Source organism: Zootermopsis nevadensis, unplaced genomic scaffold, assembly GCF_977971745.1.
Source record: "Zootermopsis nevadensis isolate Lab colony 2312 unplaced genomic scaffold, Znev_1.0 Znev_ptg000021l, whole genome shotgun sequence".
Taxonomy (NCBI): Eukaryota; Metazoa; Arthropoda; class Insecta; order Blattodea; family Termopsidae; genus Zootermopsis; species Zootermopsis nevadensis.
In genome coordinates this window covers 7,171,491-7,199,171 of record NW_028259153.1, presented here as the reverse complement: position 1 = coordinate 7,199,171, position 27,681 = coordinate 7,171,491, and the positions used below count along the sequence as shown (strand labels likewise).

The 27,681-nt window shown below is 42.0% G+C and overlaps 1 protein-coding gene and 2 long non-coding RNA genes across 7 annotated transcripts in view; 2 read left to right on the top strand and 1 right to left on the bottom strand.

Annotated features, from left to right (window-relative positions):
• Positions 1–27,681, bottom strand: part of LOC147873171 (neuropeptide F-like) — a 169,214-nt gene that overhangs the window by 69,738 nt on the left and 71,795 nt on the right. The window lies entirely within an intron of this gene.
• LOC147873173 (uncharacterized) lies at positions 2,291–6,421 on the top strand. 2 transcript variants are annotated; one of them, XR_015536151.1, is made up of 4 exons: positions 2,291–2,513; positions 3,930–4,150; positions 5,550–5,789; positions 6,186–6,421. It is a non-coding gene; the product is annotated as an uncharacterized LOC147873173 (long non-coding RNA). The 2 variants fall into 2 exon arrangements; XR_015536150.1 differs by lacking the exon at positions 2,291–2,513 and adding an exon at positions 3,486–3,604.
• On the top strand, positions 17,317–20,352 carry LOC147873172 (uncharacterized). 3 transcript variants are annotated; one of them, XR_015536111.1, is made up of 3 exons: positions 18,448–18,625; positions 18,951–19,166; positions 19,430–20,352. It is a non-coding gene; the product is annotated as an uncharacterized LOC147873172 (long non-coding RNA). The 3 variants fall into 3 exon arrangements; XR_015536110.1 differs by lacking the exon at positions 18,448–18,625 and adding an exon at positions 17,317–17,540 and having other exon boundaries at positions 18,951–20,352; XR_015536109.1 differs by having other exon boundaries at positions 18,951–20,352.

Sequence of the window (27,681 nt, the reverse complement as noted above, 5' to 3'; positions counted from 1 at the left end):
TGTCGCAGCAGCAATGATATGTGTGAATATATACGATGCGTTGATATAAACAGACAGACTTGAGGTTTGATGATTGTTTGAAGATGTCTTATCATATACATGTTTCATATGAATAACAATTCTTTTGAAGTATTCAAAATTGATGTAATTGGAACATCTTCATTCCCTCAAAACCACGTCAATACGTTAAAATTGAAACAGTATTTAGTGACACAGAACGCTAAAATCGAAGTATTAGTCAACACGTACATTACAGGTAATAAAAACACTGACCGAGAAGATGGTTCGAAAAGTTGAAGGGAACTGTTTCCAATTATTATAAACATGTACATTAGGGTAAGGTACTCTTTGGTTTAAAGTAGCACTTTCGTCGGATTAAGAATACTTTTAATTCGTAAACGATACAAATTGCACATTAATGTAGTCGAAGAGAAACAATTTATTTTTATTCTTAAATGATTTTCCGTATAGCTTGTTGTTGAAAAGTTACGTTATCCATTATATTTTTCAAAATATGAATTATGTTTAAATCGTAAAACAAAAAATCATAAAACGCTATATCCATGCTTCCTGTCTCACAATATGAGCTCACCAGTCGACTTATTTTCGATTTATTTAACAAACGAGAATCGGGAAATGTGTCCCTGAACTCATTCTGGCAAGTTAATTAAGAACGAGACGCCACGTGGTTTTCGACAATGACCACTCGTCGAATTTGTGATAAATTTACAGCAGATTACAACATGGCGTGAATCCGCGCGTCCTGTTTGTCCGATAATCAGAGCAATAAATTTTAATTCTTATTGAATTGTAACAGTTATTTTTCAGTTGTGGTTGCATTACTTTTTCTTTAATGCTGTTTTAAGAACATTGATTATTCTGAATGGCTTTAAATTGCTGGGAGAGGACTGGAAATATTTATCTTCGTACTTGCGTCTAGTATGACAGTAGGTCTGCCCCCGGTCTGTGGTATGAAGATGGAGAGGAAAATTAGTCCGAGATTACAGTAAACAACGCTGTCTCTACGTTAGAGGTTAAGAATGTGTCGAGATTAATCTCTCCAGTTCCACACAGCAACATGGAGTTCTCCCCAGCCATGATTTCGTGATTAGTAATCAGGTTACACTTACTTTTGTGTACGGTAGCCATAGGAAAAAATTGAATTCCTCGTGCAATGATTTCCATCTATGATCCATCAATTTCTACGAAGTGAAATTTACCGTTTCTCTCCATTTCAGTATAGTCTTTGATATTGTTACGTTTGTGATTTTCTTATTACAATTGCACTGGGCGCGAATCCTAGCTTCTGTCCGCGAAAGTTGTAAATGTTGATTTATAATTACACGACTCTACTTTAGACCAAACCCCAATCCATATAAATAGGTTCAAAGACGTTCGTTCCACTGTACCTGTGACGACACACAATAGAAAACACCGGAAGTTGCCATAACCCAGAAGGTCACAATCACGCGGCCATTAGTGACATAGAGTAGTTAATTTGATAGCAGTTTTGCACACACCAAGCTTCTCATTAATGCGTCATTCATGTCTTCTTAATCGTCCTACTAAAAAATTGACAGTGGAACCACGGTTCCGGAGAATTAGACGTAAATACGTCTATACGGAAAGGAAGTTTATATACTGGCTTTCTGCTAAATATTTCCTTTATACAAGCTTTACAATTGAGATAAGTTTGATTCAGACATTGATTATTTAACCTGAATTAGTTACGCTTAAGATGGGTCTGTGGTAGCTGAAATATCTTTTTTTTATATTTACTATAAAAATTTGTGATTTCGTCGTCGTTAATAAATTACGTCGTCAATCAACAATGTCAACAGATATTTGTTTATACTCTGCATTGTTGTGTTGGTATAGAAACACAACAACGCCGAGTAAACAAATAACGCTTCACAACAAAAAATCAAAAAAATATCAAGCCAGACGCATGATCACTGCTCCAGAAGCAGCAGACCGCAATCTTGATTATTGACTGACAGTTGGCTTAAAACATCAGAAAAGTGAAAGAAGACGTCATCAAGTATTTGAAGTACCGACTCCAACAACTTCAACAAAGTAAACTGATACTCATTCGATATATTACGATTACGAAAACTATTATGATCGATTTTAAGACGAATATTTGCAAGGGTGAGATAGACGTGGAAGGTTGACTGAACAAGAACATCGACGTAAAGACGTAGCATATCAGATTAGAGAACGCGCTCCGAAACGAACGCCCTGCTCTAGTCTACTATAAAAAATTTTGATTTTCGTTGTCTTCAGGAAATGACGTCTTCAAACAATGTCAACAGATATTTGTTTATACTCTGCATTGTTGTGTTGGTATAGAAACACAACAATGCCGAGTAAACAAATAACGTAATAAATAAACAAATACCAAGCCAGTCGCATTGTCACTGCTCTACAAGCAGCACATCGTCTCCGAACAGCGACAGAAAACTATTTAAGAAATGGAGAAAAGTGAGAGAAGACGTAATAACACCAACAAGGTAATCTGATACTGATAAGAATACTCATTCGAGTCAAAATGCTTACGAAAACTGACGCCTCTGTGTTTAAATTATATTTAGGCGATAAATACAATGAAAGGAAGGGGTTAAAAGACTTGAGTAAGACACAAAACTAACCACCCCTTTGGGGGGGGGGGGGTTAGTTTAGTTTTTTACTCAAGATTTTAACAAATTAATATACAAAAACCTCAGAATTTTAAATTTAAAAAAAAAATGCAAAACTTGCTTTACATATAGATTATAGATATACATAAAGCTAAAAAATTTTCAGCAGAGACGAAAGCATCTACGGAATAGTAAGAGTGAGTGAAGAGGTAATCTTTCAATGCAGGCTTAAATACCTTTATATAATAACTTAGACTTTTAACTGTTGGTGGAAGATTATTAAACAACTTGATACCTGTATAGTAGACTCCTTTTTGATATTTAGTAAGGTTAGGATTTGGCACATAGAGATCATGTTTCAATCTTGTTTTTAAATTATGTACATCTGTATTCCTTTTAAATTTATCTAAGTTTTCCACCACACATGAGAGACAGCAGAGTATAAATTCACTTGCAATTGGAAGTATATTAAATTTACGAAATAATTTTCTACAAGATACCCTGCTTTTGACACCGGCCATTATTCTAATTAATTTGTTTTGCATGTAAAAAGTTGTCAGTGGAACCATGGTTCCGGATAATTTGACATAAATACGTCATACCTGCATTACAATCGAGTAAAGTTTGATTAAGACATTGCTTATTTAAATTGAATTAGTTACGCTTAAGATGGGTCTGTAGTAGATGAATGTAATGTAATGTAATGTAAGGTAACTATGTAGGTAACCATTGTTTATTTGTTGATAAACAGATGACGTTTCCCAGGTAACATAACAATGAAGTTGTGTTACCTAAGAAACTAATTGCTACGTGATCTGTTTACTCGGCATTGTTGTGTTACATTACTGCCGTCAACAATCCGCTTTCGTTATTGCAGAAAGAACTGAGCTGTGAATCGGCTGTAGATAAAGTGCGTCGTAGAATAGATAATTTTGTGCTGGTAAAAACGTTTTAGAATATCACAGGTACTTATCTTATGTAAGAATTATTACATTACATTACATTATAGAGACGTATTTACGTCAGATTCTCCGGAACCGTGGTTCCTCTGTCAACATTTCATATCTTATATGTATGAATCTGTAGTATTACACAATCTGAAAATCGTGTACAACGAACACAGAAAAATACGACCTTGAACACATCCGTATGTGTTTTGTATTGTTCACTGAGGTGAACTCTAGAAACTGTGATGGTAAATAACTGATGGGTGTGTCATAGCATCATTGCTTAATTTAATTAACAGTAATATAAAAGTGATTTATATATTTTCAATTGTGTGTCTTTTAGATCCCGGTGACAGAAGGTGACGTCTTCAAACAATGTCAACAGATATTTGTTTATACTCTGCATTGTTGTGTTGGTATAGAAACACAACAATGCCGAGTAAACAAATAACGTAATAAATAAACAAATACCAAGACAGTCGCATTGTCACTGCTCTACAAGCAGCACATCGTCTCTGAACAGCGACAGAAAACCATTTAAGAAATGAAGGAAAGTGAGAGAAGGTAATCTGATACTGATAATAATACTCATTCAAGTCATTCTGCTTACGAAAACTGACGCCTCTGTGTTTAAATTATATTTAGGCGATAAATACAGTGATAGGAAGGGGTTTAGAAGACTTGGGTAAGACACAAAACTAACCACCCCTTAGTTTAGTTTTTTACTAAAGATTTTAACAAATTAATATACAAAATCCTCAGAATTTTAAATTTTAAAAAGAAATGCAAAACTTGCTTTACGTATAGATTATAGATATACATAAAGCTTAGAAATTTTCAGCAGAGATGAAAGCATCTACGGAATAGTAAGAGTGAGTGAAGAGGTAATATTTCAATGCAGGCTTGAATACATTTATATAATAACTTAGACTTTTAACTGTTGGAAGATTATTAAATAACTTGATACCTGTATAGTAGACTAATTTTTGATATTTAGTAAGGTTAGGATTTGGCACATAGAGATCATGTTTCCATCTTGTATTTAAATTATGTACATCTGTATTTCTTTTAAATTTATCTAAGTTTTCCACCACACATGATAGACAGCAGAGTATAAATTCACTTGCAAGTGGAAGTATATTAAATTTACGAAATAATTTTCTACAAGATACCCTGCTTTTGACACCGGCCATTATTCTAATTAATTTGTTTTGCATGTAAACATTTGTCAGTGGAACCATGGTTCCGGATAATTTGACGTAAATACGTCATACCTGCTTTACAATCGAGTAAAGTTTGATTAAGACATTGCTTATTTAAATTGAATTAGTTACGCTTAAGATGGGTCTGTGGTAGATGAATGTAATGTAATGTAATGTAAAGTAACTATGTAGGTAACCATTGTTTATTTGTTAATAAACAGATGACGTATCCCAGGTAACATAACAATGAAGTTATGTTACCTAAGAAACTAATTGCTACGTGATCTGTTTACTCGGCATTGTTGTGTTACATTACTGCCGTCAACAATCCGCTTTCGTTATTGCAGAAAGAACTGAGCTGTGAATCGGCTGTAGATAAAGTGCGTCGTAGAATAGATAATTTTGTGCTTAATAAAAACGTTTTAGAATATCACAGGTACTTATCTTATGTAAGAATTATTACATTACATTACATTATAGAGACGTATTTACGTCAGATTCTCCGGAACCGTGGTTCCTCTGTCAACATTTCATATCTTATATGTATGAATCTGTAGTATTACAGAATCTGAAAATCGTGTACAATGAACACAGAAAAATACGACCTTGAACACATCCGTATGTGTTTTGTATTGTTCACTGAGGTGAACTCTAGAAACTGTGATGGTGAATAACTGATGGGTGTGTTATAGCTTCATTGCTTAATTTAATTAACAGTAATATAAAAGTGATTTATATATTTTCAATTGTGTGTCTTTTAGATCCCGGTGACAGAAGGTGACGTCTTCAAACAATGTCAACAGATATTTGTTTATACTCTGCATTGTTGTGTTTGTATAGAAACACAACAATGCCGAGTAAACAAATAACGTAATAAATAAACAAATACCAAGCCAGTCGCATTGTCACTGCTCTACAAGCAGCACATCGTCTCCGAACAGCGACAGAAAACTATTTAAGAAATGGAGAAAAGTGAGAGAAGACGTACCGACACCAAAAAGGTAATCTGATTCTGATAATAATACTCATTCAAGTCATACTGCGCATTCAAGGGTTAGAAAACTTGGATAAGACACAAAACTAACCACCCCTTGGGGGGGGGGTTAGTTTACTTTCTTACTCAATGGGGAACTTCATACTTATGATTCAATTTAAGATTTTAGAGTGATTAATTCAAGGAGTATGAGATGGTTGAGACATGAACCGCACAAAATTTAACAGATTCAATTGACTTTAGGTAGGTGGATGATCTGAACACAACAATGAACCTTAAGAGTTCCATAATATAAAGCAAGAATTTTGACGTAAATACGTCTACACGGAAGGGACATTCGGCAAAAAAGCGTAACGGAGATGTGTAGGATCCGTATCCGTAACGTCGTGTTTGTTTATTTCAGACGTAATCCAGGGCGAGCCTCAGCTACTGGGCGGGCGACAGGTGGCGGATAGTGATATGAGGGTTAGCTGCGAATAAGGGGCAGTCCCGGACCGAGGCTGCAAGACCGGAGAGTGTGCGAGTGTAGCTGGTGGCAGGCTACACCCATCAAATACCACATGAGCTCAGTGCCCCCACTGCCTTTTGGGTAGGGGAGGAATCCCCAAAGGCTAAGGGAAGGAAAACCCTGACAGAAAACCAAGGGTAGAAGGGGCTGCATAGGAATAGAGAAACCAGTCCTTCTAAGGGAAAGAACCCGGAATAAAAACTTCTGGAGGACGGGGGGGGTTGCACATCGGACTACCAACCCAATTCTGGAAGAAGCTCACACACTGAAAGGGCCGTAGTGCTAGAGAAGAAGAGGTTGGAGCAGAAGCGCACATGTAATGAAGAAATTCGAAACTTTCATTTCGTTTGTATGTATTCTTCCTTTGTGTGTGTCTGAGTTTGTGTGCGTGCGTTTGGGTGTGTGTATGTGGCGTGGGGCGTGGGGCGTGTGGGGCCTGGTGTCCTGTCGTGTTGTATCGTGTGGTTTGGTGTGTTGCGTGGTGTGTTCTGCAGTCGTGTTGCGTCGTGTCGTGTCGTCGTGTGATGTCGTGTCGTGTCGTCGTGTGATGTCGTGTCGTGTGGTGTACTGTGGTGTGGGCCGACACGACACGACACGACACGACACGACACGACGCCACACTACACGACGCCACACGACACGACGCCACACGACACGACTGCACACGACACGACGCCACACGACACAACGCCACACGACACGACTGCACACGACACGACGCCACACGACACAACGCCACACGACACGACGCCACACGACACGACGCCACACTACACGACTGCACACGACACGACATGACACCACACGACACGACGCCATACGACACGACGCCACACGACACGACACCACACACCACGCGACACGTCAGCACACCACACGACACGACACTACACGACTGCACACCACACCACACCACACCACACCACACGACATGACACGACAAGACACCACCCCCACACCACGCCCCAGACGCCCCACACGCCACACACACACCCAAGCGCGCGCGCACACGCACACACACACACAGAGGAGGAAGACGTACAAACGTAATGAAAGTTTCGATATTCATTACATGTCCTTCTTCTTCTTCTTTACCACTACGGCCCTTTTAGTGTGTCAGCTTCTTCCAGAATTGGGTTCTTAGCCCGATGTCCAACCCCCATAGTCCTCCAGAAGTTTTTATTCCGGGTTCTTTCCCTTAGAAGGATTGGTTTCTCTATTCCTATGCAGCCCCTTCAACCCTTGGTTTTCTGTCTGGGTTTTCCTTCCCTGTTTTAAAGAAGTAATTGTTTTGTTTGTTTGTTCCGAAATGTAAATCGATCAATCGATAAGGAACATGAATGATACTTTATTATCTTAATTATAATAAATTTTAAATAAAATTATATTGTGATCAGACGGATTAAAATAAATAATTGATATAATTGTTTTATTTCCATTGTCATAAATATTGTACAGATTTCTTCCAATTTTGGGATGTGGTCTCCAGAAACCAAGTTTTATTGCTGGAGAGTGGCCATGTTTGAAGAATATTCAGATTGCATATTTGTTAGAATGTGGAACAGGAAATCTACCTTTTAGTTTTTAGTTTTCATTTTTATGTTTGATTAGTGGAGTTAGGCTTTGAAATTTTCTATTATGATATATATTTAAAAAATGCTTTTTCATAGGTCAAAAAGCATACATAGAGATTATGTGAATTTAAAGTTAAATTTGATAAATTATGCATGGAAATAGTTAAATAAATGGAATGATTGTTAATTTATAAATAATGATAGTTCATCATATAAATTGGAGTATTAAAACATCAGTAGGTCTCACAAGTTCTCTGCAGAATATATTTGTTTTAATTTGGAATGAAGATTCTTCTCCATAATTGCAAAATCTTTGAGGTGGCAAGAAGGGTTGCGTCATTCAGTTTCCATCAATTAACCTCAAATACAGTAAAAAAAATGAATTAAATATTAATAACGCTAATAAGAATAACTTCATGGGCAACAGAATTTTGTAGACGAAAATCCCTACGTTCACAGGTCGTGTAATTGTTTCTGTCCCGACGCAGAAGCACTGAAATGTAACTCATCTGTGAGGATTAATACCACGTCACTTTTATGACAATTTAAGCAGTCGCTTTTATGTAACACTTTTAACGGGAGTAACAAAAAGCTAAGCGAGTTTTGTGAAACAATATACTGAGGAAAATCTCAGGCGGGATCTATGGGAGATAGGAGTTGAAGGAGACTGGATTTTGTTGGCTCAGGACAGGGTCCGGTGGAGGGCTTTGGTTAATTCGTTGATGAACCTTCGGGTTTTATAAGCCATCTGGTTGGTTGGGTCCACTATTTGGGAAGCCTGAGGGGAAGAGACCACTGGGGAGACCTAGACGTAGATGGGAGGATAATGTCAGGCGGGATCTATGGGAGATAGGAGTTGAAGGAGACTGGATTTTGTTGGCCCAGGACAGGGTCCGATGGAGGGCTTTGGTTAGTTCGGTGATGAATCTTCGGGTTCCGTAAGGCATCTGGTTGGTTGGGTCCACTATTTGGGAAGCCTGAGGGGAAGAGGCCTCAGGGGAGACCTAGACGTAGATGGGAGGATAATCTCAGGCGGGATCTATGGGAGATAGGAGTTGAAGGAGACTGGATTTTTTTGGCCCAGGACTGAGTTCGTTGGAGGGCTTTGGTTAGTTCGGTGATGAACCTTCGGGTTCCATAAGCCATCTAGTTGGTTAATTAGTTATGATCATGTTCAATCAGAATAAAACTTTTGAGTCGAATGCAGATAACCTTGAAAGCAGTAATCTGTTCCAATTCCGGAGCACGTGATATTTAACGGTATTTAAAAGAGTGAGATGTGACGGAAGGTAAACAAATTGAACTCAAATATGTAAGATGGGTAAAGGTATACTCTGGGTTATTACCAACGTTGAGAAGGAACCAGTTGCGTCCAGCTTTATCAGGAAGATGTCGCTTCGAATAGTTAGAAGCAGCTGAATTTGGAGGAAATTACGGCACGAAGCCGTCTGATATCTACAAATTTTAAAGTGAAATGAAAATTTATGTCGTATAGGGCGTCTAGCACGTGACCTACCGATAGAGTAAACTCGCCCCTTGGAAGGAAAAATACGAGGAGAAGGTCTGTGGGGATTGTTCAGCGACGCACTTTCTGAATGTTCATTTTCGTGACACCGATTTAGCTTCAAATTTCTCTTCCACAGTTCATTGGCCTCCTATGTAGTGCGGGAGAGGCGAAGTTCCAGGCAGTGGAAAGGAACTTACGCGTTAAGTGTACCAGTGACTGAGAACTCACTTTGGCGACTCCCGTTTCATTTCTGCACGACGCCGGTAGTCGGAACAACTTCCATGTTTAGCGAATTATGTTCCGCGTTGAGCCAACGTCTCCGGACTTGCGGATAAGGAACTGCTCTGTTATGCATCTATTCGTAGAACACAAAATTCCGTCCTCCGCGTACGTTTGCCGATTTACGAGGACTTTCGGAATCTCGTGTACTTTGCGATATAACCAGCTCTCGGTCTTTTTAAGAGACTGAAATTTCTGTACGGAAATCGTTTTGGTACCGAATCCTTCCGTATAAGAAGCAGGAATAATTTACTCACTGCAGGGCACGAGGCTTTTTTTTATCAGAGTCCGTTGTGTGATATCACGCGCGTTCATTGAGTGGCGATGTTAAGAATTCTTCGAAATATAAATTTATTTAATAACACTTTAATTACGTTAGTACCTTAATTATGTGCGTACGCCATACGCATGGTAAAGGAAGACCACGAAAGGATAAAACAGCGTATTTACAGGACCAATGAAACGTGGAAAATTACGGGCGTGTTAATTAGAGCTGACGGAAGTCTAAAGCAAGAAACGGAATTGGTTTGTAGGATTTGAAGTTATCACGGCGGTGAGTCTGCGTTTAGGCAAGGCAAGGCTTGGCTAGGCAAGGGAAGGCGTGGCTAGTCAAGTTAAGGTAAGGCAGGTCTGGTGAGGGCAGGGCAGGGCAAGGCAGGGCAAGGCAAGGCAAGGCAAGGCAAGGCAAAGCAGGGCAAGGCAAGGCAGGGCAGGGCAGGGCAGGCAGGGCATTCCAGGGCAGGGCAAGTCAAGGTAAGGCAGGGCAGGGCAGGGCGAAGCTAAGCAAAGCAAGGCAAAGCAAGGCGTGGCTAGGCAAGGCAAGGCAAGTCTAGGCAAGTCCAGGCAAGGCAAGGCAAGGGAAGGCAAGGCAGGGCAGCGCAGGGCAGGGCGGAGCAAGGGCAAGGCAGGGCAAAGCAAGGCAAGGCAAGACAAGGCAAGGCAAGGCAAGGCAAGGCAAGCAAGGCAAGGCAAGGCGTGGCTAGGCAAAGCAAGGCGTGGCTAGGCACGACAAGGCGTGGCTAAGCAAGGGAAGGCGTGGCTAGGCAAGGCAAGGCGTGCCTAGGCAAGGCAAGGCAAGGTAAAGCGTGGCTAGGCATGGTAAGGCAAGGCAAGGTAATATAATGTATTGTTAGGTAAGGAAAGGCAATGTAATGCAAGGCAATGCAAGGCAAGGCAATGTAATGTAACGTAAGATAATGTAATGTAATCCAAGGCAAGGAAAGGCAAGGCAAGTCTAGGCAAGTCCAGGCAAGGCAAGGCAAGGGAAGGCAAGGCAGGGCAGCGCAGGGCAGGGCGGGGCAAGGGCAAGGCAGGGCAAGGCAAGGCTAGGCAAAGCAAGGCGTGGCTAGGCACGGCAAAGCGTTGCTAAGCAAGGGAAGGCGTGGCTAGGCAAGGCAAGGCGTGCCTAGGCAAGGCAAGGCAAGGTAAAGCGTGGCTAGGCAAGGTAAGGCAAGGCAAGGTAATATAATGTATTGTTAGGTAAGGAAAGGCAATGTAATGCAAGGCAATGCAAGGCAAGGCAATGTAATGTAATGTAAGGTAACGTAAGATAATGTAATGTAATCCAAGGCAAGGCAAGTCAAGGAAAGGAAAGGCAAGGCAAGGATAGGCAAGGCGTTGCTAGGCAAGGCCAGGGAAGGTAAGGCGTTGCTAGGCAAGGCAAGGCAAGGCAGGGCAAGAGTGAACAAGGCAATGCAAGGCAAGGCAAACTAAGGCAAGGCGTTGCTAAGCAAGGCAAGGCAAGGCGTGGCTATGAAAGGGAAGTCCTGGCTAGGCAAGGCAAGGCGTGGCTAGGCAAGGCAAGGTAAGGCAAAGCAAGGAAAGACAGGGCAAGGAAGGGCAAATCAAGGCAAGGCAAGGCAGGAAAAGGCAAGGCAAGGTAAGGCGTGGCTAGGCAAGACAAGGCAAGGCGTTTCTAGGCAAGGTAAGGCAAAGCAAGGAAAGACAGGGCAAGGAAGGGCAAATCAAGGCAAGGCAAGGCAGGACAAGGCAAGGCAAGGTAAGGCGTGGCTAGGCAAGACAAGGCAAAGCGTGGCTAGGCAAGGCAAGGTGTCGCTAGGCAAGGCAAGGCGTGGCTACGTAAGTCAAGGCTTCGCTAGGCAAGGCAAAGCGTGGCTAGGCAAGGCAAGGCAAGCAAGGCAAGGCAAGGCAAGGCGTGGCTATGCAAGTGAAGGCTTTGCTAGACAAGGCAAGGCGTCTCTAGACAACGCAAAGCGTGGCTAAGCAAGGCAAGGCGTGGCTAGGCAAGGCAAGGTAAGGCAAAGCAAGGCAAGGCAGGGCAAGGAAGAGCAAAGGAAGGCAAGGCAAGGCAGGGCAAGGCAAGACAATGCAGAGTAGGGGAGGCCAGGGCGGGGCAGGGCAGCAGAGGACGGGGCATGGCGGAACAGGGTAATGCACGGCAGGGAATAGCAGGTCATGGTGAACAGGGCATGGCAGGTCATGGAGAACAGGGCATGGCAGGTCATGGAGAAAAAGGCAGGGCAGGGCAAGGCAAGGCAAGGCAAGTCAAGGCAAGGCAAGGCAAGACAGTGCAGGGGAAGGCATGGCGGGGCAATACAGGGCAGGGCGATCAGGTCGTTGCAAAGCAGAGCATGTCGGGACAGGCGTGGCAGGGCAAGACAATTTAAGGTAAGGCAAGGGAAGGCTAGGTAAGGCAAGGCAAGGCAAAGCAAGGCAAGGCAATGTAAGGTAATGCAAGGAAAGGCTAGGCAAGGCAAGGCGTGGCTAGGCAAGGCAAGGCGTAGCTAGTTAAGGAAAGGCGAAGCTATTAAAGGCAAGGCTTCGCTAGGCAAGGCAAGCCGTGGTTAGGCAAGGCAAGGCGTGGGTAGGCAAGGCAAGGCAAGCAAGGCTAGCTAGGCAAGGCAAGGCTAAGCAGGGCAAGACAGGGCAAGTCAAGGCAAGGCAAGGCGTGGCTAGGCAAAGCAATGTAAGGCAGGGCAAGGCAATGAAAGGCAAGGAAAGGCAAGCCAAGGCAAGGCAAAGCGTGGCTAGGTAAGGCAAGGCGTGGCTAGGCAAGGCAAGGCGTGGTTAGGCAAGGCAAGGCGTGGCTATTCAAGGCAAAGTAAGGCTAGGCCAGGCAAAGGTAAGGCAAAGCAGGGCAAAGCAGGGCAAGGCAGGGCAAAGCAAGGCAAGGCAGGGCAAGGCAAGGCAAGGCAGAGCAATGGAGGGGAGGGCGGGGCAAAGAAACGAAAGGCGAGGCTAGGCAAGGCAAGGCATGGCTAGGCAACGCAAGGTGTGGCTAGGGAAAGCAAGGCAAGGCAAGGCGTGGCTAGTCAAGGGAAGACGTGGCTAGGCAAGGCAAGGCGTGGCTAGGCAAGGCAAGTCGTGGCTAGTTAAGGCAAGGCGTGTCTAGGCAAGGCAAGGCGTGGCTAAGCAAGGCAAAGGAAGGCAATTCAAGGCGTGGCTAGGGAAGGGAAGACGTGGCTAGGCAAGGCAAGGCGTGGCTAGGCAAGGCATGTAGTGGCTAGGCAAGGCAAGGCGTGTCTAGGCAAGGCAAGGCAAGGCGCGTCTAGGCAAGGCAAGGCAGGGCAGTTGAGGCCAGGGCAGGGAGGGCAAGGCACGGCAAGGAAAGGCAAGGCTGGGCAGGGGAAGCCAGGGCGGGACAGGGCAGGGAAGGGCGTTCTGGACGTTGCAGGGCAAGTCAGATTAGCACAGGCGGGGCGGGGCAAGGCAAGACAAGGTTAGGCTAGGCAAGGCTAGGCAAGGCAAGGCAAGGCAACGGAAGACAAGGCAATGCAAGGAAAGGGAAGACAAAGCTAGGCAAGGCAAGGCAAGGCAGAGCAGTGGAGGGCAGGGCGGGGCAAAGAAACGAAAGGCGAGGCCAGGCAAAGCAAGGCGTATCTAGGCAAGGCAAGGCATGGCTAGGCAACGCAAGGCGTGGCTAGGCAAGGCAAGGCGTGACAAGGCAAACAAGGCGTGGCTAGGGAAAGCAAGGCGCGGCTAGTTTAGGCAAGGCTTGGCTAGGCAAGGGAAGCCGTGGCTAGGCAAGGCAAGGCGTGGCTAGTAAAGGCGTGGCTAGGCAAGGCATGTAGTGGCTAGGCAAGGCAAGGCGTGGCTAGGCAAGCAAGGCGTGGCTAGGCAAGCAAGGCGTGGCTAGGCAAGCAAGGCGTGAGTAGGCAAGGCAAGGCAAGACGTGTCTAGACAAGGCAAGCCAAGGCAAGGCAACGCAAGGCTAGTCAAGGCGTGGCAAGTAAAGGCGTGGCTAGGCAATTCAAGGCGTGGCTAGGTAAGGCTAGGCGTGGCTAGGCAAGGAAAGGCGTGGCTAGGCAAGGCAAGCTACAAGCAGAATTAATGTGTTGTCATATTACGCGTTTTCAGCTCTGAATTGCACACAATTCTGTATCAACGAACATCGGCGTGCAGTGACCACATATTATGTCGGGTATTGCCGCAGCACCAAAAATATGTGTGAAAATATACGATGCGTTGTTATAAACAAACAGACTTGAGGTTTGATGATTGTTTGAAGATGTCTTACCATATACATGTTTCATATGAAAAACACAATTCTTTTGAAGTATTCAAGATTGATGTAAATCGAACATCTTCATTCCCTCAAAACCACGTCAATACGTTAAAATAGAAACAGTATTTAGTGGCACAGAAAGCTAAAATCGAAGTATTAGTCAACACGTACTTTACAGGTAATAAAAACCCTGACAGAGATGATGGTTCGAAAAGTTGAAGGGAAATGTTACCAATTATTATAAACATGTACATTAGGGTAAGATACTCTTTGGTTTAAATTGCACTTTTGTCCGATTAATATTATTCAAGCTAAAAGCAGACTAATGTGTTGTCATATTACGCGTTTTCAGCTCTGAATTGCACACATATCTGTATCAACGAACATCGGTGTGCAGTGAAAACATATTATGTCGGGTATTGTCGCAGCAGCAATGATATGTGTGAATATATAAGATGCGTTGTTATAAACAGACAGACTTGAGGTTTGATGGTTGTTTGAAGATGTCTTATCATATACATGTTTCTTATGAAAAACACAATTCTTTTGAAGTATTCAAGATTGATGTAATTCGAACATCTTCATTCCCTCAAAACCACGTACATACGTTAAAATAGAAACAGTATTTAGTGGCACAGAACGCTAAAATCGAATTATTAGTCAACACGTACATTAAAGGTAATAAAAACGCTGTCAGAGATGATGGTTCGAAAAGTTGAAGGGAAATGTTTCCAATTATTATAAACATGTACATTAGGATAAGATACTCTTTGGTTTAATGTAGCACTTTAGTCCGATTAATATTATTCAAGCTAAAAGCAGACTAATGTGTTTTCATATTACGCATTTTCAGCTCTGAATTGCAAACAATTCTGTATCAACGAACATCGGCGTGCAGTGACCACATATTATGTCGGGTATTGCCGCAGCACCAAAAATATGTGTGAAAATATACGATGCGTTGTTATAAACAGACAGACTTGAGGTTTGATTATTGTTTGAAGATGTCTTACCATATACATGTTTCATTTGAGAAACAAAATTCTTTTGAAGTATTCAAGATTGGTGTAATTCGAACATCTTCAATCCCTCAAAACCACGTACATACGTTAAAATAGAAACAGTATTTAGTGGCACAGAACGCTAAAATCGAAGTATTAGTCAACACGTACTTTACAGGTAATAAAAACACTGACCGAGAAGATGGTTCGAAAAGTTGAAGGGAACTGTTTCCAATTATTATAAACATGTACATTAGGGTAAGATACTCTTTGGTTTAAAGTAGCACTTTCGTCGGATTAAGAATACTTTTAATTCGAAAACGATACAAATTGCACATTAATGTAGTCGAAGAGAAACAATTTATTTTTATTCTTAAATGATTTTCCGTATAGGTTGCTATTGAAAAGTCACGTTATCCATTATATTTTTCAAAATATGAATTATGTTTAAATCGTAAAACAAAAAATCATAAAACGCTATATCCATGCTTCCTGTCTCACAATATGAGCTCACCAGTCGACTTATTTTCGATTTATTTAACAAACGAGAATCGGGAAATGTGTCCCTGAACTCATTCTGGCAAGTTAATTAAGAACGAGACGCCACGTGGTGTTCGACAATGACCACTCTTCGAATTTGTGATAAATTTACAGCAGATTACAACATGGCGTGAATCCGCGCGGCCTGTTTGTCCGATAATCAGAGCAATAAATTTTAATTCTTATTGAATTGTAACAGTTATTTTTCAGTTGTGGTTGCATTACTTTTTTTTTAATGGTGTTTTAAGAACATTGATTATTCTGAATGGCTTTAAATTGCTGTTAGAGGACTGGAAATATTTATCTTCGTACTTGCGTCTAGTATGACAGTAGGTCTGACCCCGGTCTGTGGTATGAAGACGGAGAGGAAAATTAGTCCGAGATTACAGTAAACAACGCTGTCTCTACGTTAGAGGTTAAGAATGTGTCGAGATTAATCTCTCCAGTTCCACACAGCAACATGGAGTTCTCCCCAGCCATGATTTCGTGATTAGTAATCAGGTTACACTTACTTTTGTGTACGGTAGCCATAGGAAAAAATTGAATTCCTCGTGCAATGATTTGCATCTATGATCCATCAATTTCTACGAAGTAAAATTTACCGTATCTCTCCATATCAGTATAGTCTTTGACATTGTTACGTTTGTGATTTACTTATTACAATTGCACTGGGCGCGAATCCTAGCTTCTGTCCGCGAAAGTTGTAAATGTTGATTTGTAATTACACGACTCTACTTTAGACCATATAAATAGGTTCAAAGACGTTCGTTCCACTGTACCTGTGACGACACACAATAGAAAACACCGGAAGTTGCCATAACCCAGAAGGTCACAATCACGCGGCCATTAGTGACATAGAGTAGTTAATTTGATAGCAGTTTTGCACACACCAAGCTTGTCATTAATGCGTCATTCATGTCTTCTTAATCGTCCTACTAAAAAATTGACAGTGGAACCACGGTTCAGGAGAATTAGACGTAAATACGTCTATACGGAAAGGAAGTTTATATACTGGCTTTCTGCTAAATATTTCCTTTATACAAGCTTTACAATTGAGATAAGTTTGATTAAGACATTGATTATTTAACCTGAATTAGTTACGCTTAAGATGGGTCTGTGGTAGCTGAAATATCTTTTTTTTATATTTACTAAAAAAATTTGTGATTTCGTCGTCGTTAATAAATTACGTTGTCAATCAACAATGTCAACAGATATTTGTTTATACTCTGCATTGTTGTGTTGGTATAGAAACACAACAATGCCGAATAAACAAATAACGCTTCACAACAAAGAAATCAAAAAATATCAAGCCAGTCGCATGATCACTGCTCCAGAAGCAGCAGACCGCAATCTTGATTATTGACTGACAGTTGGCTTAAAACATCAGAAAAGTGAAAGAAGACGTCATCAAGTATTTGAAGTACCGACTCCAACAACTTCAACAAGATAAACTGATACTCATTCGATATATTACGATTACGAAAACTATTATGAACGATTTTAAGACGAATATTTGCAAGGGTGGAGATAGACGTGGAAGGTTGACTGAACAAGAACATCGACGTAAAGACGTACAATATCAGATTAGAGAACGCGCTCCGAAAAAAACGCCCTGCTCTAGTCTACTATAAAAAATTTTGATTTTCGTTGTCTTCAGGAAATGACGTCTTCAAACAATGTCAACAGATATTTGTTTATACTCTGCATTGTTGTGTTGGTATAGAAACACAACAATGCCGAGTAAACAAATAACGTAATAAATAAACAAATACCAAGCCAGTCGCATTGTCACTGCTCTACAAGCAGCACATCGTTTCCGAAAAGCGACAGAAAACTATTTAAGAAATGGAGAAAAGTGAGAGAAGACGTACTAACACCAACAAGGTAATCTGATACTGATAAGAATACTCATTCGAGTCAAACTGCTTACGAAAACTGACGCCTCTGTGTTTAAATTATATTTAGGCGATAAATACAATGAAAGGAAGGGGTTAAAAGACTTGAGTAAGACACAAAACTAACCACCCCTTTGGGGGGTGTTAGTTTAGTTTTTTACTCAAGATTTTAACAAATTAATATACAAAAACCTCAGAATTTTAAATTTTAAAAAAAATGCAAAACTTGCTTTACATATAGATTATAGATATACATAAAGCTTAAAAATTTTCAGCAGAGACGAAAGCATCTACGGAATAGTAAGAGTGAGTGAAGAGGTAATCTTTCAATGCAGACTTAAGAACCTTTATATAATAACTTAGACTTTTAGCTGTTGATGGAAGATTATTAAACAACTTGATACCTGTATAGTAGACTCCTTTTTGATATTTAGTAAGGTTAGGATTTGTCACATAGAGATCATGTTTCAATCTTGTATTTAAATTATGTACATCTGTATTCCTTTTAAATTTATCTAAGTTTTCCACCACACATGATAGACAGCAGAGTATAAATTTACTTGCAAGTGGAAGTATATTAAATTTACGAAATAATTTTCTACAAGATACCCTGCTTTTGACACCGGCCATTATTCTAATTAATTTGTTTTGCATGTAAAAAGTTGTCAGTGGAACCATGGTTCCGGATAATTTGACGTAAATACGTCATACCTGCTTTACAATCGAGTAAAGTTTGATTAAGACATTGCTTATTTAAATTGAATTAGTTACGCTTAAGATGAGTCTGTGGTAGAAGAATGTAATGTAATGTAATGTAAGGTAACTATGTAGGTAACCATTGTTTATTTGTTGATAAACAGATGACGTTTTCCAGGTAACATAACAATGAAGTTATGTTACCTAAGAAACTAATTGCTACGTGATCTGTTTACTCGGCATTGTTGTGTTACATTACTGCCGTCAACAATCCGCTTTCGTTATTGCAGAAAGAACTGAGCTGTGAATCGGCTGTAGAATAAGTGCGTCGTAGAATAGATAATTTTGTGCTGGTAAAAACGTTTTAGAATATCACAGGTACTTATCTTATTTAAGAATTATTACATTACATTACATCATAGAGACGTATTTACGTCCGATTCTCCGGAACCGTGGTTCCTCTGTCAACATTTCATATCTTATGTGTATGAATCTGTAGTATTACAGAATCTGAAAATCGTGTACAATGAACACAGAAAAATACGACCTTGAACACATCCGTATGTGTTTTGTATTGTTCACTGAGGTGAACTCTAGAAACTGTGATGGTAAATAACTGATGGGTGTGTTATAGCTTCATTGCTTAATTTAATTAACAGTAATATAAAAGTGATTTATATATTTTCAATTGTGTGTCTTTTAGATCCCGGTGACAGAAGGTGACGTCTTCAAACAATGTCAACAGATATTTGTTTATACTCTGCATTGTTGTGTTGGTTTAGAAACATAACAATGCCGAGTAAACAAATAACGTAATAAATAAACAAATACCAAGACAGTCGCATTGTAACTGCTCTACAAGCAGCACATTGTCTCCGAACAGAGACAGAAAACTATTTAAGAAATGGAGAAAAGTGAGGTAAGACGTACCGACACCAACAAGGTAATCTGATACTGATAATAATACTCATTCAAGTCATACTGCGCATTCAAGGGTTAAAACACTTGGATAAGACACAAAACTAACCACCCCTTTGGGGGGGGGGGGTTAGTTTAGTTTCTTACTCAATGGGGAACTTCATACTTATGATTCAATTTAACATTTTAGAGTGATTAATTCAAGGAGTAGGAGATGGTTGAGACATGAACCGCACAAAATTTAACAGATTCAATTGACTTTAGGTAAGTGGATGATCTAAACACGACAATGAATCTTAAGAGTTCCATAATATAAAGCAAGAATTTTGACGTAAATACGTCTACACGGAAGGGACATCAGTCGTAATCCAGGGCGAGCCTCAGATACTGGGCGGGCGACAGGTGGCGGATAGTGATATGAGGGTTAGCTGCGAATAAGGGGCAGTCCCGGACCGAGTCGGCAAGACCGGAGAGCGTGGGAGTGTAGCTGGTGGCAGCCTACACCCATCAAATACCACATGAGCTCAGTGCCGCCACTGCCTTGTGGGTAGGGGAGGAATCCCCAAAGGCTAAGGGAAGGAAAACCCTTACAGAAAACCAAGAATAGAAGGGGCTGCATGGGAATAGAGAAACCAGTCCTTCTAAGGGAAAGAACCCGGAATAAAAACTTCTGGAGGACGGGGGGGGGGGTTGCACATCGGACTACCAACCCAATTCTGGAAGAAGCTCACACACTGAAAGGGCCGTAGTGCTAGAGAAGAAGAGGTTGGAGCAGAAGCGCACATGTAATGAAGAAATTCGAAACTTTCATTTCGTTTGTATGTATTCTTCCTTTGTGTGTGTCTGTGTGTGTGTGCGTGCGTTTGGGTGTGTGTATGTGGCGTGGGGCGTGGGGCGTGGGGCGTGTGGGGCCTGGTGTCCTGTCGTGTTGTATCGTGTGGTTTGGTGTGTTGTGTGGTGTGTTCTGCAGTCGTGTCGCGTCGTGTCGTGTCGTCGTGTGCTGTCGTGTCGTGTGGTGTACTGTGGTGTGGGCCGACACCACACGACACGACGCCACACGACACGACGCCACACGACACGACGCCACACGACACGACGCCACACGACACGACTGCACACGACACGACTACACACGACACGACGCCACACGACACTACGCCACACGACACGACGCCACACGACACGACGCCACACTACACGACTGCACACGACACGACTTGACGCCACACGACACGACGCCACACGACACGACGCCACACGACACGACACGACACACCACGCGACACGTCAGCACACCACACGACACGACACTACACGACTGCACACCACACCACACCACACCACACGACACGACACGACATGACACCACCCCCACACCACGCCCCAGACGCCCCACACGCCACACACACACCCAAGCGCGCGCGCACACGCACACACACACACACACAGAGGAGGAAGACGTACAAACCTAATGAAAGTTTCGATATTCATTACATGTTCTTCTTCTTCTTCTTTACCACTACGGCCCTTTCAGTGTGTCAGCTTCTTCCAGAATTGGGTTCTTAGCCCGATGTCCAACCCCCATAGTCCTCCAGAAGTTTTTATTCCGGGTTCTTTCCCTTAGAAGGATTGGTTTCTCTATTCCTATGCAGCCCCTTCAACCCTTGGTTTTCTGTCAGGGTTTTCCTTCCCTGTTTTAAAGAAGTAATTGTTTTGTTTGTTTGTTCCGAAATGTAAATCGATCAATCGATAAGGAACATGAATGATATTTTATTATCTTAATTATAATAAATTTTAAATAAAATTATATTGTGACCAGACGGATTAAAATAAATAATTGATATAATTGTTTTATTTCCATTGTCATAAATATTGTACAGATTTCTTCCAATTTTGGGCTGTGGTCTCCAGAAACCAAGTTTTATTGCTGGAGAGTGGCCATGTTTGAAGAATATTCAGAATGCATATTTGTTAGAATGTGGAACAGGAAATCTACCTTTTAGTTTTTAGTTTTCAATTTTATGTTTGATTAGTGGAGTTAGGCTTTGAAATTTTCTATTATGATATATATTTAAAAAATGCTTTTTCATAGGTTAAAAAGCATACATAGAGATTATGTGAATTTGAAGTTAAATTTGATAAATTATGCATGGAAATAGTTAAATAAATGGAATGATTGTTAATTTATAAATAATGATAGTTCATCATATAAATTGGAGTATTAAAACATCAGTAGGTCTCACAAGTTCTCTGCAGAATATATTTGTTTTAATTTGGAATGAAGATTCTTCTCCATAATTGCAAAATCTTTGAGGTGGCAAGAAGGGTTGCTTCAATGCGTCATTCAGTTTCCATCAATTAACCTCAAATACAGTAAATAAAAATGCGATTAAATATTAATAAAGCTAATAAGAATAACTTCATGGGCAACAGAATTTTGTAGACGAAAATCCCTACGTTCACAGGTCGTGTAATTGTTTCTGTCCCGACGCAGAAGCACGGAAATGTAACTCATCTGTGAGGATTAATACCACGTCACTTTTATGACAATTTAAGCAGTCGCTTTTGTGTAACACATTTAACGGGAGTAACACAAAAGCTAAGCGAGTTTTGTGAAACAAAATACTGAGGAAAATCTCAGGCGGGATCTATGGGAGATAGGAGTTGAAGGAGACTGGATTTTGTTGGCCCAGGACAGGGTCCGGTGGAGGGCTTTGGTTAATTCGGTGATGAACCTTCGTGTTCCGTAAGCCATCTGGTTGGTTGGGTCCACTATTTTGAAGCCTGAGGGGAAGAGACCGCTGGGGAGACCTAGACGTAGATGGGAGGATAATGTCAGGCGGGATCTATGGGAGATAGGAATTGAAGGAGACTGGAGTTTGTTGGCCCAGGACAGGGTCCGTTGGAGGGCTTTGGTTAATTCGGTGATGAACCTTCGGGTTCCGTAAGCCATCTGGTTGGTTGGGTCCACTATTTGGGAAGCCTGAGGGGAAGAGACCTCTGGGGAGACCTAAACGTAGATGGGAGGATAATGTCAGGCGGGATCTATGGGAGATAGGAGTTGGAGACTGGAGTTTGTTGGCCCAGGACAGAGTCCGGTGGAGGGCTTTGGTTGGTTCGGTCGATGAACCTTCTGGTTCCGTAAGCCATCTAGTTAGTTAGTTAATTAGTAAGTAACTTAGTTCTTTCAGTTGTGTGTTCGTAAGGAGACGAATGTAATTTAATCTACCTTCTGAGACTCTTCGGAATTGTTAACTGTCTTTTCAAGGTAACTTTTGTAGAAGAAAACGGTATCAACGAGACGTGTTTTGAACCAAAGTTACAGTCTCGAACTGTTTCATAAAGCTTCCTACATGTCTTCAGGGTTCGTTCTTCAGTATCTCACACATTTATTACCTAGTATACAAGTTGAAATAAAATTCTTCGTAAGCGTAAACGATATATTCTTACTTCTGTCTCCGCCTATTGTACACAGAGAATGCAATATTTTGCAAGTACGGCGGTAGAGACGTCAACATTCTAATGATCATCAGACATAATTGTAGGCTATAGCCATCAAATGACAGAATGGAAGGTCACACCAATGGAAAACACGAATTATGGATTCATTCAACGACCTAGGTGATGATCCATTTAGAGCACTTCCGACATTTTCTGCTGTCAAAGTTCTGAATCTTTACGTAATGTAACAACGAAGAAGAAACATTTTCGTAAATTATGCAATTTAGAACACAATTTTACCTAATATAAAGCAAAGGGCAGTTTCTTCCACCCCTTTTTATTATAAATGAATATACGATTCGAATTTCGAACGTCGAGGTTGTCAAAATGGTATTAACGTTTTCTGACGCGTGTAGTTTTAGTCTCGAATAATTAGGAAGGGTCTTCATTAAATATGTTCTTTGTGGAGCTGATGGCCATGTTGCTTCTGGGCGACGTGGAAGCTAATAAAGGACCTCAGGTTGGTCAACTGAAGCAGGACCAAACATTAGATTACGTCGCAAGATGCTGAAGATGCAGTCACTGGAGATGGCTGACACCAGGAAGGAGATTCATGCCCATACCTTCCGAATGAAGCTTAATTCTGTGATGAATCAGACTGAAACTGCTGATACGAATAAGGGAGGAAATGCAGGATGTTATGGACCACAAACTGATGTTTTCTGGAAGACAGATATCAGGCAGAGAACATTAAAATCTTGGGTTTAGAGGAGAAAACGGATGAGGGCTCCTCCGCAATAGATTATGCTGATATAAACATGATTTTGGGAAGATAAAAATTGGGTTGTGATGTAGCAGAGACAAAATAAGGGCGTGGTTGAGGATTGAATTTGTAAATCGAAGATTTGCGAGAATCTACTTGTTTAAAGTGAAGTGTAAATGGGAAAGTTATGTCAGTGGTACAAGCAGCAGGCAATACGTGACCGTGGTGTCCTTACTTAATACAGCAGTGGAAATGTTGTATCACTGGAGCTCTGACCCCGCATTAACCGATGGTCTACGCGATGGTGTAGCTCAAACGCTCAAAAAATTAAAATATACAGAAATGAGCCAAAGAAAACCGAGGATGTCGAAAAATTCCAGGCCAACTTTCTCTACCCCTCATTCACTCGCTACAGTGAAAACAATTGAACATAATGTCACGTGACCCGCCGCTGCTCTGATCTCCATCTAGGTCCATGGACTGTGAGTGGAATTTGAAATGTTACGATAATCCAGGTTCAACGATGACGACCATACTACATGTTTCTATTTTACTCAGTAGTTTCCACTGCGTGAGTGAGAATTTACTATTCTGTGCGAGAACTTTGAAACAGAATGTGTAGATGCTCACGACAGCTACAATTTTCGATCAGATTTGTACGTTGAACATTTTCAGTATAATTAAGTTCGATACGAAATTCATGAAAATTAAAGGTTATGTACGAGGCGCGTCCACAAAGTAAGTTTCCCACTCGTCCCACAGCTAGCAAACCTTATATTGCGCGAAGCGACTGTGCGTACGTGATAGAGCAATGACGTAGCATGGCGCATGCACTAACGGCACTTCCCGCGTTCTCACAGTAGCATCGTTGCAACTGTTGAAGATGGAGGTTCTTATTCCAGCTCCCGCCGACTGTGAAGTGCGGTCAGTGATAACGCTAGTCCGCACACGGCTCGATGGACAGCGAGTATCCTGCAGGAGTTCAGCTGGGAGGTGTTTAATCATTCACCCTACAGCCCGGACCTCGCTCCCAGTGATTTCCACCTTTTCCTACACCTCAAGGAATTCCTGTCCGGTCAGCGTCAGCGTTTTGAGAATGACAGAGAGGCGGAGATGGTTGTCACACAGTGGTTCCAATCCCAGGCGGCAGACTTCTACGACACAGGTATTCAAAAGTTGGTCCCACGGAATGACAAATGTCTCAATTCCGGTGGCGAATATCATCGTAAGATTAGAAAGTGAACAGGTGGGCTGATGAACCATCACCTGTTAGTGGTTCATTGTACGTACTTTCTCGAAACAAATCGTCAACTTGACACCAGCAATAAGATAAAAAGTAATTCTGTGAAAAATGGAGGACTCTCATACATCTTTAGATTAATTCTTGAACTGGTCACAAATCCTTACTTCGATAGAACCTTAGACCATTGTTTGCGGCACACCTCCAGTGTTGAAATTACGCCTCAAAAATACGAGTGAAATTTTTAGTAATTAAGTCGGGATTCTCGAACAGAAAATCCCCTGAAAAAGTGAAACGACTCAATTGGCAGGCCTGTGCGAGCTGCAGGCCTGCCAGACTTTTATTTTCGGAATAAGAATGCTCCTTGCGAGCTGGCCCGAACACAAGACATCGTAGTCCTTATTTCATTTTGCAAAACTTAGCAGCAAGGAAACTTAGAATCACTGACTACTTGTGGCGTCAAGGGCTTCGAAAGAGAAGAGATTTCCATTCGCATTCACAATAAAAATTTTGAAATTTTCTCAAGAAAGATCTACACATTTCGCCGCCACCTTTGTCCCTCAAATTTCACAGCGTAAGTAAAAATGACAATTCACATCTTGGAGGAAAATTATATTACGTTGACAGAAATCCAAACCAAGTCCAAAGTTTTCAGTCTTCTGGGTTGTTGCGCAGTGTAGTCTAGTCGAAGTTTACAGACGTTTCAGGATCCCTGATGGCGGAGGCAGCGAGGACCTCTGAAACGTCGCTAAACGTCTACCAAGCTACACGGCGCAACAACCCAGAAGACAGCCATCTTCAGACTCACCGCCGTGATAACTTCAAATCCTACAAACCAATTCCGTTTCTTGCTTTAGACTTCCGTCAGCTCTAATTAACACGCCCGTAATTTTCCACGTTTCATTGGTCCTGTAAATACGCTGCTTTATCCTTTCGTGGTCTTCTTTTACCATGCGTATGGCGTACGCACATAATTAAGGTACTAACGTAATTAAAGTGTTATTAAATAAATTTATATTTCGAAGAATTCTTAACATCGCCACTCAATGAACGCGCGTGATATCACACAACGGACTCTGATAAAAAAAAGCCTCGTGCCCTGCAGTGAGTAAATTATTCCTGCTTCTTATACGGAAGGATTCGGTACCAAAACGATTTCCGTACAGAAATTTCAGTCTCTTAAAAAGACCGAGAGCTGGTTATATCGCAAAGTACGAGATTCCGAAAGTCATCGTAAATCGGCAAACGTACGCGGAGGACGGATTTTTGTGTTCTACGAATAGATGAATAACAGAGCAGTTCCTTATCCGCAAGTCCGGAGACGTTGGCTCAACGCGGAACATAATTCGCTAAACATGGAAGTTGTTCCGACTGACGAAGTCGTGCAGAAATGAAACGGGAGTCACCAAAGTAAGTTCTCAGTCACTGGTACAGTTAACGGGTAAGTTCCTTTCCACTGCCTGGAACTTCGCCTCTCCCGCACTACGTAGGAGGCCAATGAACTGTGGGAGAGAAGTTTGAAGCTAAATCGGTGTCAAGAAAATGAACATTCAGAAAGTGCGTCGCTGAACACTCCCCACAGACCTTCTCCTCGTATTTTTCCTTCCAAGGGGCGAGTTTACTCTATCGGTAGGTCGCGTGCTACACGCCCTATCCTACACAAATCTTCATTTCACTTTAAAATTTGTAGCTATCAGACGGCTTCGTGCCGTAATTTCCTTCATATTCAGCTGCTTCTAACTATTCGAAGCGACATCTTCTGGATAAAGCTGGACGCAACTGGTTCCTTCTCAACGTTGGTAACCAGGGTTTTCCTTTATCCATCTTACATATTTGAGTTCACTTTGTTTACCTTCCGTCACATCTCACTCTTTTAAATTCCGTTAAATATCACGTGTTCCGGAATTGGAACCGATTACTGCTTTCAAGGTTATCTGCATCCGACTCAAAAGTTTCATTCTGACTGAACATGATCATAACTAATTAACCAACCAGATGCCTTACGGAACCCGAAGGTTCATCACCGAACTAACCAAAGCCCTCCACCGGACCCTGTCCTGGGCCAACAAAATCCAGTCTCCTTCAACTCCTATCTCCCACAGATCCCGCCTGAGATTATCCTCCCATCTACGTCTAGGTCTCCCAGATGTCTCTTCCCCTCAGGCTTCCCAAATAGTGGACCCAACCAACCAGAAGGGTTACGTAACTCGAAGGTTCATCACCGAACTAACCAAAGCCCTCCACCGAACCCTGTCCTGGGCCAACAAAATCCAGTCTCCTTCAACTCCTATCTCTCATAGATCCCGCCTGAGATTATCCTCCCATCCACGTCTAGGTCTCCCCAGCGGTCTCTTCCCCTCGGGCTTCCCAAATAGTGGACCCAACCAACCAGAAGGCTTACGTAACTCGAAGGTTCATCACCGAACTAACCAAAGCCCTCCACCGGACCCTGTCCTGAGCCAACAAAACCCAGTCTCCTTCAACTCCTATCTCCCATAGATCCCGTCTGAGATTATCCTCCCATCTACGTCTAGGTCTCCCCAGAGGTCTCTTTCCCTCAGGCTTCCACACCTCTTGTCCCATCCATGCGCGCTACATGCCCAGCCCATCTCATTCTTCTCGCCTTAATCACCCTGACAATATTGGGGGAGGAGTACAGATTTTTAAGCTCGTCATTATGCAGTTTTCTCCACGCCCCATCGTCTTCTCTCCTAGGCCCAAATACCCTCCTCAACACCCGATTCTCAAGCACCTGCAATCTGTGTTCCTCCCTCTGAGCGTGAGTCCATGTTTCGCACCCATACAAAACAACAGGCGAAATTATATCATATGGTTCTAATTCACTTCGCAAAGAAACAGCTTCACACTCAATTCGCTTCTGATCGTGTCTTTAAATCGTCTGTTTCAACCACGAGCAGTCATCGCATTCGAAGGCGTTTGATATCACGCGTAATTTTATAACATACGCCGCTGTAATACGTGTTCATCCTTTATAACAGGAATACTCTACCTATGGCCCGCAAACCGGATGCGGCCCGCTGTATCTCATGTGCCCATTTTGCCATTTTAACG